General features: G+C 39.4%; 1 protein-coding gene across 3 annotated transcripts in view; it reads left to right on the top strand.

Moving 5' to 3' along the window:
- The window catches only part of LOC122921143 (capping protein, Arp2/3 and myosin-I linker protein 3-like), a 782,130-nt gene that overhangs the window by 425,554 nt on the left and 343,567 nt on the right, over positions 1 to 13,009 (top strand). The gene's annotated exons all lie outside the window — the stretch shown is intronic.

Raw genomic sequence — 13,009 nt, 5'->3', positions numbered from 1 at the left:
CCACTGTGCCCGCGCCATCTGTTCCTCGCAGCACTCTGACGTAATCAGCGCAGGCGCAGTGGAGATGTCTGTGCAGGGAGCAGGAGATGGGCAGGCTGGAGGGACGCGCTGGGCGGCATTTTGTGTGAGTAGACCAAGCCTCTAGATGCTGAAAAGACGCACCTAGAGGCTCATTAGCATATCAATAAAAGTTTGTTTTTTAGGCAAACGGCTGCACACAAAGGTATTATAATAGCATTGTTTGGTAGAGCAGTCAAAACGAGGTGATATAAACCCTTTAATGTTTGGATCATTTTGTAAACAGCATTTTTTTTTTTTTTGCGGATGTTAGAAGGCTTAGAAGTTTAGAAGTAAATCTTGACATTTTTCAGAAAATTTCCAGAACCCACATTTTAAGGACCAGTTCCGGTCTGAAGTCACTTTGTGAGGCTTACATTATAGAAACCACCCCAAAATGACCCCATTTTAGAAACTACACCCCTCAAGGTATTCAAAACTGATTTTACAAACTTTGCTAACTCTTTAGGTGTTCCACAAGAATTAATGGAAAATGGAGAGGAAATTTCAGAATTTAACTATTTTGGCAGATTTTCCATTTTAATCCATTTTTTCCGCTAACAAAGCAAGGGTTAACAGCCAAACAAAACTAAATATTTTTTGCCCTGATTGTGTAGTTTGCATAAACACCCCATATGTGGTTGTAAACTGTTGTATGGGCACATGGCAGGGTACAGAAGGAAAGGAACGCCATATGGTTTTTCGGAAGGCAGATTTTGCGCGACTGTTTTTTTTATACTATGTCCCATTTGAAGACCCCCTAATGCACCCCTAGAGTAGAAAATCCCCCAAATTACCCCATTTTGGAAACTACGGGATAAGGTGGAAGTTTTCTTGATATTATTTTAAGGTACATGATTTTTGGTTGCTCTATAATACACTTTTTGTGAGGCAAGGTAACAAAAATAGCTGTTTTGGCACAGTTTTTATTTTTTGTTATTAGCAGTGCTCATCTGACAGGTTAGATCATGTGGTATTTTTATAGAGCAGGTTGTGACGGATGTGACAATACCAAATATGACTTTGTGTCTCCATATTCTGAAAGCCATAGTATTTTTAGTTTTTTGGGGGGCGAGTGTCTTATATAGGTGTCTTATATAGGGGCTCATTTTTTTCAGTATGAGATGATGGTTTGATTGGTACTATTTTAGGTTGCATATGACTTTTTGATCACTTGGTATTGCACTTTTTGTGACGTAAGGTGACAAAAAATGTTTTTTTGACACAATGAATTATTTTTTATGGTGTTAACCTGAGTGGTTAGGTCATGTGATATTTTTATAGAGCAGGTTGTTATGGAAGCGGCAATACCTAATAAGTATACCCTTTTTTTTTCACTTTAGCACAATAATAGCAGTTTTGAAGCAAAAAAATCATATCTTAGTGTCTCCATTGTCTGAGAGCCATAGCTTTTTTATTTTTTGACCAATTGTCTTAGGTAGAGTCTCATTTTTTGCGGGATGAGGTGACTGTTTGATTTGTACTATTTTGGGGAGCATACGCCTTTTTGAGCGCTTGGTGTTGCAATATTTGTTATGAAAGGTGACCCAAAATTTATTTTTGGGCATTTTTTTTTTTTTATGGTGTTTACCTGAGGGGCTTGGTCATGTGATGTTACGGATGTGGCGATACCTAATATGTATACTTTTTTATAATTTAAGTTTTACACAATGATATCATTTTTGAAACAAAAATAAATAAATCATGTTTTAGTGTCTCCATAGTCTGAGAGTCATATTTCTTTTATTTTTTGGGCAATTGTCTTAGATAAGGTATAATTTTTGAGAGATTAGATGAGATTTGATTGCTTGCTATTATACTTTTTGTGATGTAAGGTGACAAAATTGCTTTTTGACACCGTTTTTATTTTATTTTATTTTTTTACGTTGTTTACCTGAGGGATTAAATCATGCAATATTTTTATAGAGTAGGTTGTTACAGCCGTGGCAATACCTAATATGTATACTTTATTTATTTAAGTTTTATACACTAATATCATTTTTGAAACCAAAAAATCATGTTTTAGTGTCTATAGTCTGAGAGCCTGTTTAATTTTTTGGGTGATTGTCTTAGGAAGGGTATCATTTTTGCGGGATGAGATGATGGTTTGATTGGCACTATTTTGGGATGCATATAACTGTTTGATCGCTTGCTATTATACTTTTTGTGATGTAAGGTGAGTAAGGAGAGTTATTTTTTTTTTTTACGGTGTTCACATGAGGGGTTAGGTCATGTGGTATTTTTATAGAGCAGGTTGTTACATATGTCGCAATATTTAATATCCCAACTTTTTTATTTTTTTTCACATTTAACACAATATAAAATCATTTTTGAAACAAAAAAAAAAATATTTTAGTGTCTCCTTAGTCTGAGAGCCATAGTTTTTTTTTGGGCGATTGTCTTAGGTAGGAGCTTATTTTTTGCAGGATGAGGTGGCCTTTTTGATCGCTTTGTATTGCACTTTTAGTTATGTAAGGTGACAAAAAGAATGGGGTTTTTTTTGCACAGTTTTTATTTTACTTTTTGGACGATGTTCACCTGAGGTGTTAGGTCATGTGATGTTTTTATATAGCCGGTCAATACAGATGGGACAATACCTAATATGTCTACTTTCCTTTTTTTCCCATTTTTTTTTTAAAAGGATGCTTTTTTTTTTACTTGAAACTTTTTATAGTCAATGGGGACAGAGCGGCAGTCCGGAGGCACACAGTCACTAGCGACATGACGGATCTGCCAGGCTGTTCACCCGATGGAACAGTCTGCCGGAGGTCCGTGCCGCTAGTGTGAAAGTAGCCTTAGCTTTATACAAGAACCAGTGAAGTAACTGGCGATTAGTGCAGTAATATGAGCAAGTGTGGTACTGCAGCAGGGAAGGTGCACACCCCAGCCAGTAGAAATAAAACACAAACACGCTAGTCATCAATACACAGGGCACAGTTTATTTTAATACCTGTTTGTCTGGCTCACTTATGTGTTTTAACAGATATTATTAAAAGCTATATTTTATTTTGTCACAATTATCTGGGTCAAGTTAGGTATCTAGCCTGTCAGGCTTATTTGTGTAGTTTGTAAAATAAAGCTATACCCAGATAAGGTTCTTTAGTTTCTTTGTACATACTTTTGCAGATGACCCCAAACTTTGTAATATGGTACAGTCTTTAGAAGATGTTAATAATTTTCAAGCTGACTTGGACAAACTTACTTTTTGGGCCTCCCCTTGGCAAATGAGGTTTAATATTGATAAATGTAAAGTTATGCACCTGGGGGCCAATAACCTGCATGCAGCATGTGTCCTGAGGGAGTCACTTGTTGAGAAGGATCCGGGTGTATTAGTAGATAACAGCATGCATGCAATATTTTTGCAGATGACACCAAACTTTGTAATATGGTACAGTCTATAGAAGATGTTAATAATTTTCAAGCTGACTTGGACAAACAAAAGCTATATTTTATTTTGTCACAATTATCTGGGTCAAGTTAGGTATCTAGCGAGTCAAGCTTAGGGCTCTTTCACACTTGCGTTGTCCGGATCCGCCGTGTACTCCATTTGCCGGAATTACACGCCGGATCCGGAAAAACGCAAGTGAACTGAAAGCATTTGAAGACGGATCAGTCTTCAAAATGCGTTCAGTGTTACTATGGCAGCCAGGACGCTATTAAAGTCCTGGTTGCCATAGTAGTAGTGGGGAGCGGGGGAACAGTATACTTACCGCCCGTGCGGCTCCCGGGGCACTCCAGAATGACGTCAGAGCGCCCCATGCGCATGGATGACGTGATCCATGCGATCACTTCATCCATGCACGTGGGGCGCCCTGACGTCACTCTGAAGCGCCCCGGGAGCCGCACGGACGGTAAGTATACTGCTCCCCCGCTCCCCACTACACTTTACCATGGCAAACAGTACTTTAGCGTCCTGGCAGCCATGGTAACCATTCAGAAAAAGCTAAACGTCGGATCCGGTAATGCGCCGAAACGACATTTAGCTGAAGGCCGGATCCGGATTAATGCCTTTCAATGGGCATTAATTCCGGATCCGGCCTTGCGGCAAGTGTTCAGGATTTTTGACCGCAGCAAGAAGCGCAGCATGCTGCGGTATTTTCTCTGGCAAAAAAAACTTTCTGGTCCTGAACTGAAGACATCCTGATGCATCCTGAACGGATTTCTTTCCATTCAGAATGCATGGGGATAATCCTGATCAGGATTCTTCCGGCATAGAGCCCCGACGACGGAACTCTATGCCGGAAAAGAACAAACGCAAGTGTGAAAGAGCCCTTATTTGTGTAATCTGCAAAAATAGAAACAGCACTATTAATCCCATCCTCTATGTAATTTATGAATAAGTTAAATAATAGCAGACCCAGCACAGAACCTTGGGGTATACCACTTATCACCGGGGATCATTCCAAGTAGAAATTATTAACCACAACTCTTTGAATACGATCTTGAAGCCAGTTTTCAATCCAATTACAAATGATATTTTCTAAACCAATAGACCTCAATCTACCCATTAGTTGTCAGTGTGGGACAGCATTGAATGCCTTTGCAAAGTCCAAAAACATAATAACCACAGCCATTCCTCTGTCCAGACTTCCACTCACCTCCTCATAAAAATAAATTAGGTTATTTTGACAGCTTTTCTTCTTAGTAAAACCATGTTGGCTATCACTTATTATATTATTTATTGTTACTGTTAATCCTGTATTTAGTCCTGTAGAAGGCCCTCAAACATTTTTCCCACTAGGGATGTTAAGCTTACTGGTCTATAACTTTCTGGTAAAGACCTAGCACCCTTTTTGAAAATGGCCACCACACTCACCTTGCGCCAGTTCCTTGGTACAATGCCTGTCATTAACCCCCTTCCCGACACATGACGTACTACTACATCATGAAAGTCGGTGACTTACCGCATCTTGACGTAATAGTACATCATGGATAACTCCGGTCACTGCGCCGAATCACGCGGTGACCGGAGTAAGCTGCCTGCACTAATCAGCAGTCAGCCATCTTAGCTGAGGGAGGCGAGGAGTATTTCCGTCCCCCTGCAGCTCCGACCGATCGCTGCGATTGGCTGGCTAGTGAAGACCAGCCCATCGCAGTGCTGGTAATGTATGGAGCTGCAGGGGGGCTCGGCTAGAGGTGGGAGGGGGCTGATGACATCAGCCTATGTCTCCTCCAAGGTCAGGGAGGGGACACCAGACACAGGTGTCCCTTCCCAGTGCTGCGATTGGCTAGAGCAACGCTCTAGCCTATGGCAGCGCTATACTTCTATTGCCCTATCTGTGGTGCTGATGGTGGCTGATATGGAGGTTATTGGGGCTGATTACATCAGCCCATGTCACCTAAGAAGTCAGGGAGGGGACATTAGACACTGATGTCACCTCCCAGCACTGCGAATGGCAGCGCTATGCAGCAGAAAGAACCGTTGGTGCCTCTCTGCAGGCAGCCATTCTAGCTTGGTGACTGCTTGCAGAGAGGACCTGTGCCCCTCTGTGCTGCTCGTTGTCGGCTGGGACTTGTGGTACTACCACATAAATCACAGCTTTTCATTCAGAGCTTTTCAGAAGAAGAAGAAAAAGAACAACACCTGGAACAGCTGTAGTGATCTTTGGCTAATCTGTAGCTGTTTCAGATCCCCATTCCCTGCCCCTGTGCCCCCCTCTCTCCCCCTTCACCCCCCTCGCCATCCTTTTTTTGTTTTTTTTTGTTTTTTTTTGCTTTTTTGGGCTCTGCACCACTTTTTCTGTGTGCGAGCTGTGACTGGCAAGTGCTGATCAGCAAGTGTGTTTTATTTTTTTGCGCCAGCTAGCTATATATGTAAATTTTAGTTTAGTATTTGGGATTTTTTAATCCACACACGTGCGGTCTGTGTTCGTGGGTCCTGCACCTGCTGAGCGCCGGTAAGTACTGTCAATTACTGACTGGTTATGCTCAGGTTTAGTGCCTTTTTTTTTATTTTATTTATTTTTGCCTTTTTTTTCTAAATTTTAATCTTATTCTTTCACTTATCTTTTTCTCTTTTCTTTCTTTCTCTTTTTTTCTTTATCATAAATTTTATTTTAATTAATATATTACAAGCCCCCTCACGTGTTAAATCTCCTTTTTGGAGGTATTACTATTTATTATAAAAGTAGAGATATTAAAATTTGGAAATTTGCTAATTTTTTCAAATTGTTTGTACATTTGGTATTTTTTTTATAAATAAAAATGTTTTTTTTACTAATTTTTACCACTGTCATGAAGTATGATATGTGACGAGAAAACTGTATCAGAATGGCCTGTATATGTAAAAGCGTTTTAAAGTTATTACCACATAAAGTGACACATGTCAGATAAAAAAAAAATGGCCTGGGCAGGAAGGTGAAGACAGGCCCGTGGTTGAAGGGGTTAAAGAATCTGTAAATATTATGAACAGAGGCAAAGCAATAACTGAACTGAGCTTCTATAGCAATCTAGGGATCTGGACCCTTGATCTTGTTCACTTTTACTTTTTTTTTTTTTTTTTACCATATTAGGAACTATAGCTACAGTCCGCCAGTTAAGTATTTTATTTGAGGTATTTACAACAGTGTATATACAGAGCTATAAAAAAAAAAAAAAACATTTAGGAGCTTTACCTTCTCTTGATCCCCACACCCTGTTACCTTCATTTAGTGGCCCTACATGTTCTGACCTTGGTATTTTGCATTTATGTATTTGAAGAATGTTTTGGGGATGGTCTTACTTTCTTTCATTGTGTAGTTTAGCTGATTTTATTACCCCCTTCCATAATTAATTTAGTTCTTTATACTACAGCTACAGTTGACCCCTCAGATTTGTATTTCCTATGTATTTCATCATTTATTGCCCTGTTTACACTATTTGTTAGCCATGTAGGGTTTCATTTTATTTGCTTGTACTTGTTACCTCTAGGAATGTATTTAACAATATACTTATCCATTTAGTAATAGTGTCTAGTGTTGAGCGCGAATATTCGAATAGCAAATTCGCGAATATTTCAAATATAGTGCTATATATTCGTTATAGCGAATATTCGTCATTTTCTCCCATCTGAACACATGATTCCTCCCTGCTTCTTGCTTGTGGGCCAATAAGTCATTGGCCCACAAGCAACTTAAGCAGGGAGGAATCATGACTTCAGATGGAAAAAAATGACGAAATATTCTAAAAAACGAATATAGCACTATATCGAATATATTCTTTTTTTAGATCTCACTGAGATCGTGAAAACTCAGATCCGATGGTATAATCTAACCCCCGGGCATTCCCATGTTGACGGGGACGCTTGTCGGGGAGGAGTATGCCGAAGTGGAACAACTGTACAGATTTAAAAAAAAGAAAAAGACGAATATTCTAAAAAAATTTATATATATAGTTTTTTTTTGAATATTCGTCATTTTTTTCCATCTGAAGTTATGATTCCTCCCTGCTTATGTTGCTTGACAAGCAACTTAAAGGGAATCTGTCACCAGTTTTATGGTGTCCTAACTAAGGGCAACATAAGTAAGTGGCAGATTATCTTAGCAAAATGCTGGGTCACTTTCTTTAGTTGACCCAGTCAATCTGCCAACATCTTGTATTGAAAAGCTACAACTGATAATGATGAGTCCTGAATATTCATGAGCTCCTGACTCTCCCCGCCTACCTGCTGCTGAATGACAGTTTTTTTCCATATGAATCAGCAGCAGGTGAGCAGGGGAGTGGCTATAGCTCTGAATTAAATATACGCTGGACTCAATGACATCACGCTGGACTCAAATCGGCTCATTAGCATGCAGCATGCGGCATCTTTATGTGTATATTATGAGGTGACCATCTGTTACACCAGTAAGTGAATACATCTAAGGTACTTTTTAGTAGTTAATGATTGTATATAATTAGTTAGATTATAATCAAATATCCACATGACAGGTTCCCTTTAAGCAGGAAGGAATCATAACTTCAGATGGAAAAAAATTACAAATATTCTAAAAAACAAATAAATGACACTATATCGAATATAGTGCTATATATTCCTTTTTGACCCACGCCTGTATTGATTGCGTAATATTTGCATATTACACGATCATTACATTGATGATTTTTCGAGTAAAACAAAAAGTATATTATAACGAATATTCAAATTTGCGAATAATCAACGAATATTCTATAAAATATTTGCGAAATATCACAAATTTGAATATGACCCCTGCCGCTCATCACTAATAGTGTCTATATGTGATAATAGTTGCTCCCAGTCTATGTCCTGAAGTGCAGCGCTAAACCCTGGGATATTCACTTTTTTAAAATTAAGTGTTTTTGCCCTACCAACCGGAGTTTGTTTTTTACAATTTAGTTTAATATAATTATATTATGGTCACTGTAACCAAGGTTTTCACGGACAGTAACATTTATCACAAGCTCTGCATTGTTAGAAATTACTAGATCCAGCTGAGCATCACCTCTAGTAGGATCTTCTACAAACTGGCCCAAAACATTATCCTGCAGAAAGCTGAGGAATCTTCTTCCTTTTGCAACAGAGGCAGAACCATGTTCCCAATCTATATATGTTGTTGTCACCACCAGATCTTTGAAAAGTTCTGTTAGACGTTCTCCAGTACCTTCTGCATGATCTTCTTTTGTTTTGCTTTCGTTTTGACATCTCTCCTCCCTCTCCCAGCTGTCATCTATTGGCAGTGATTGCCTCCCTATATATCTCCTCCCCATACTGCCTTACCTTGTGGTTTATACAACTTCCTGGAGTATGCTGATGCTAGAAGCTGTTACTACTGTATCCACAAGATAAGTCTGTTTTCTTTATTTCTGTTTGCCTGTGAGCTTGATCCTAGGTGACCCTGACTCCCTCCGTATTAAGTGTAGGGAGCCGGTGGTCGTGTCCCCTCACTATTATAGGGTGTTCAGGTGCATATAGTCAAGGAACGAGGGTATGCAATTTTCTACCATTGAGATTTTTGCATAGGCTGAGCAGTAAGGGAGAGAGCCAGGGCTGTTACAGGGCTTACCCTTTTGTTCCTTAGTTTTGGATCAAGTCAGTCGGATCTTCTTTTGTGTCTTCTAGTGTTCTGTAACATCATCCGTGACATATATGGGAGGGCCTGCAAGTGAGCTGACCCTTTAAAAGATTGTAGGCGAGGGCCTGCTAGTGAGCTGACCCTCTAAAAAATTTTATGCAAGGGCCTGCAGGTGAGCTGACCCTGTAAAAGATTTTAGATGCGGGCCTGCTGGTGAGCTGACCCTGTAAAATATTATATGGAAGGGCCTGCAGGTCACCATGCAAGGGCCTGCAGGTGAGCTCACCCTGTAAAAGATTTTAGGTGTGGGCCTGCTGGTGAGCTGATCTGCAGGCCCTTACTGCTCAGCCTATGCAAAAATCTCAATGGTAAAAAATTGCATACCCTCGTTCCTCGACTGTATGCACCTGAACACCCTATAATAGTGAGGGGACACGACCACCGGCTCCCTACACTTAATACGAAGGGAGTCAGGGTCACCTAGGATCAAGCTCACAGGCAAACAGAAATAAAGAAAACAGACTTATCTTGTGGATGCAGTAGTAACAGCTTCTAGCATCAGCACACTCAAGGAAGTTGTATAAACCGCAAGGTAAGGCAGTATGGGGATAAGATATATAGGGAGGCAATCACTGCCAATAGATGACAGCTGGGAGCGGGAGGAGGGGTTAGATGAAAGCAAAACAAAAGAAGATCATGCAGAAGGTACTGGAGAACGTCTAACAGAACTTCTCAAAGATATGATGGTGACAGTTGTATTTTATTCTGCACCCATGAAATAAAGAATATCACGTTTATTACTGCCATCTTGGAAGCTGGATCCCTTTCTTCTGATGTTCCCAATCTATGTTCGGATAGTTAAAATCTCCCATTATCACCACTGTGTCAGTCTGTGCCGCCCGCTCCATTTGCACATACAGTTGATCTTCTATCTCCTCAGTGATATTGGGGAGGTCTACACCAAAATAATTTTTTTCATTGTTTTCTTCCCTCTGTAATTCCACCCACAAGGTTTCAACAACTTTACAACCGTCATCCACAATTGTTTCTTTCACACTTACTTTTTATATCACTCCTTGCATACATACAGAAATTCACAACCACCTTTGCGGTTAGCCCTGTCATTTCTAAAGAGTGTTAAACCTTGAAGATTTACTAGATTCAGCTAGATATAGAGCAGAACCTGAACCAGCAGGTTGTGGCATACTTGGAGTGCACCCTGCCACCCCACATAAAAGATCCCCTGACCTACCGGGCAGCCAAACTCGATTTGTGGCCGCAAGCTTTCCTGCCTGGCCAGCAATGTCGCATCAGAGTGGGTGTTTAGTGCAGCGGAGGTCATAGTTACCCCAAGGAGAACTTGCCTGTCCACCCAAAATGTGGAGAAACTGACCTTTGTGAATATGAATCAGGTGTGGATCAGCCAGGATTTTTAAACATCAGCATAAAAAATAGCACAGTTCATGCATATAACAACACATGTAAGAAATAGTTCAAGTGGCACTGCGTTTAACTTCCTCTGCCAAACTGGCAATGTTACATTTGAGAAATTTGCTCATCTCTAGTCATAAAGCGTTCTCGGGATTCTTACTTTCACTTTGTAACACATGCTGCAGCTATTTTTTATTTATTTTTTTAAATCCGATTCATTTCCATAAAAGCATGAGGAAATTTGGCTTTGTGGTGAGTAACATTTTTCTTTAACCTCGGATTGAATTCTGCTTCAGATGCTTTGGTTCTCTCAACATTACTAAAAATGTTATTATGAAAGAGCACTGATTTAACAGTTTGAGGCTGCCGCCAAAAACCTAGTGGGTAAAAAAATAGGGGTAAATTGATCTATGGAGCAAAATATGCATACTCTAGACAAGCAAATCAATTTTATTAATATGGAACTCATCTTGAATTTCCCCAAAAATTTGGATTCTAATAAACCAAAATATTTTGCAACTAGAAAGTCCCACCTGAGAAAAACCCATCGAAAAATGATTAACAAAAGCTGAGTGTTTCACAACTACAGCACAGCCTTCCATTCATTGCTCAGCCTTTCAAACATAGCACAACTCAAAACTTAGCCTCACATCTGCAACTAGGTCTTTCAGGACAAAAGCCCTTTATCAGAGGAAAGCAGACATAATCAGATTTTCTAGTGTAGAGGCCTTGGGGGACTTCTGGCTGAATATTATTTCTATTATGGAGACCAGTTAATATTTATAATGACTATTGGAGATTAGGCAATGCTCATCTTGTTGTCAGAAAAAATGATATGCAAATTAGCATGTCTAACAGGCATCAGAAAAAAATTACTTTTAGTAACTTTTTTGTCACAAAAGCTAATTTGAATATTTTACCCCAAAACCCAAAGCTATACAATTAAGCTTTCCTGATAAAAAAAAAATATATAAAAGCAAAAAATTTCAGTCAATCAAATCTTAAAAGGGTTGCTCATCTCTACTTCACCTTAATGTAATTCAGCAGGCAGTAATACTTCTGGTCAGCTAGAGTTTAGTGTGTCTCATTGTCCTAAATGACTGTACCATTTCTCTAGCACAAATGTTCTCTGGTCCCATAGACTTCTGGGGAGGCAGAGGCTGACACTGGCCAATTTTGTTATTGCTATACTGTCTTGTCCTAATTAACTATTTAAAAGGTAATATTTTATTGGTTTACACCTAAAAAACAATGTGAAAAAAGGGGAAAGGGTTGACTCACATAAATCCCAGCGCGATGAGCAACAGGGGTCCAACTGTTACCATTACCCGTGCCCCTGCTGTATGCACCAGCATCGGTGAAAACACTGATGCCGGCATATTAACCCTAGCAGGGTCAGCGCTGACCGCAATGTCTTTGGAGGGAGGGAGTACCCATTGGGTCCCCGCGCTGTGGTGATGGGGACCCAATGGCTGGGAAGACATCCGATGCCTTCAATAGGCATCATGCTACCTTTCATGTAAGCCTGTGAGACCTAGCCCGCTGGGTCTCACAGGCAAGCACGCTGGGAGTGTATTACAATGTGTAATACAATTACAGCCAATGCATTACGATACAAATGTCTTCACCCGCCTGAATACACACATTAAAAAACGTCTGAATACACACATTAAAATGAATGGGGACGTGTGCTATCCGTGGAGAACACGAACAGCACACGTCCGTGGAACACTGACGTGTGAATGAGGCTTAATTTTTGTGGAACACCTAAAGGGTTAACAAAGTTTGTAAAATCAGTTTTGAGTAACTTGAGGAGTGCAAACATAAAGTAGACATATAGGGAATGTTAAGTAATAAATATTTCACGAGGTATCACTTTCTTTTTTAAAAGCAGAGAAATTTTGAAAATTGCAAGTTTTTCTACATTTTTTGTAAATTTTGTATTTTTTATAAAGGTGAAATATTTCAACTCATATTTATGACTGTCATGAAGTACAATGTGTCACGAGAAAAAATTATTCTAAATGGCTTGGATAAATAAAAGCGTTCCAAAGTTATTACCACATAAAGTGACACATATCAGATTTGCAAAAAATGGCCTGGGCAGGAAGGTGAAAACTGGCCCGGGGTAGAAGGGGTTAAATAAGGGACTCTGAGGCTCTCTGTTATCAGGATCTCTGGGGCTCCCATTGGTTAAACCCCCAGCAATCCTACATTTATCTATATGTGAATAGGTGATAAAGGGTTTATCACATGAATAGAATTTAAATTGTGCCTCTGGATTTTTTCAAATGTAATTTTATTTATTTTTTATTTATTTATTTATAAAAGTAAAACAAGAAATGAGATACAGGTAAAAAAATCGCAAGTATTACATACATGTGCATCACAGGAACATTGTACATAGAAAGTAAAAACCAATCCAGTGTGATGAATAAAATGTACGGTATTCCTTGATTTTATATCTTCATTAAAGACTTTTGGTACATCTTCACAACTTGTCTGAGACAAGG

The sequence above is a fragment of the Bufo gargarizans genome, chromosome 10 (genome assembly GCF_014858855.1).
Source record: "Bufo gargarizans isolate SCDJY-AF-19 chromosome 10, ASM1485885v1, whole genome shotgun sequence".
Lineage (NCBI taxonomy): Eukaryota > Metazoa > Chordata > Amphibia > Anura > Bufonidae > Bufo > Bufo gargarizans.
The sequence above is the reverse complement of the archived record's forward strand: the minus strand, read 5'-3'. Positions and strand labels throughout refer to the sequence as shown.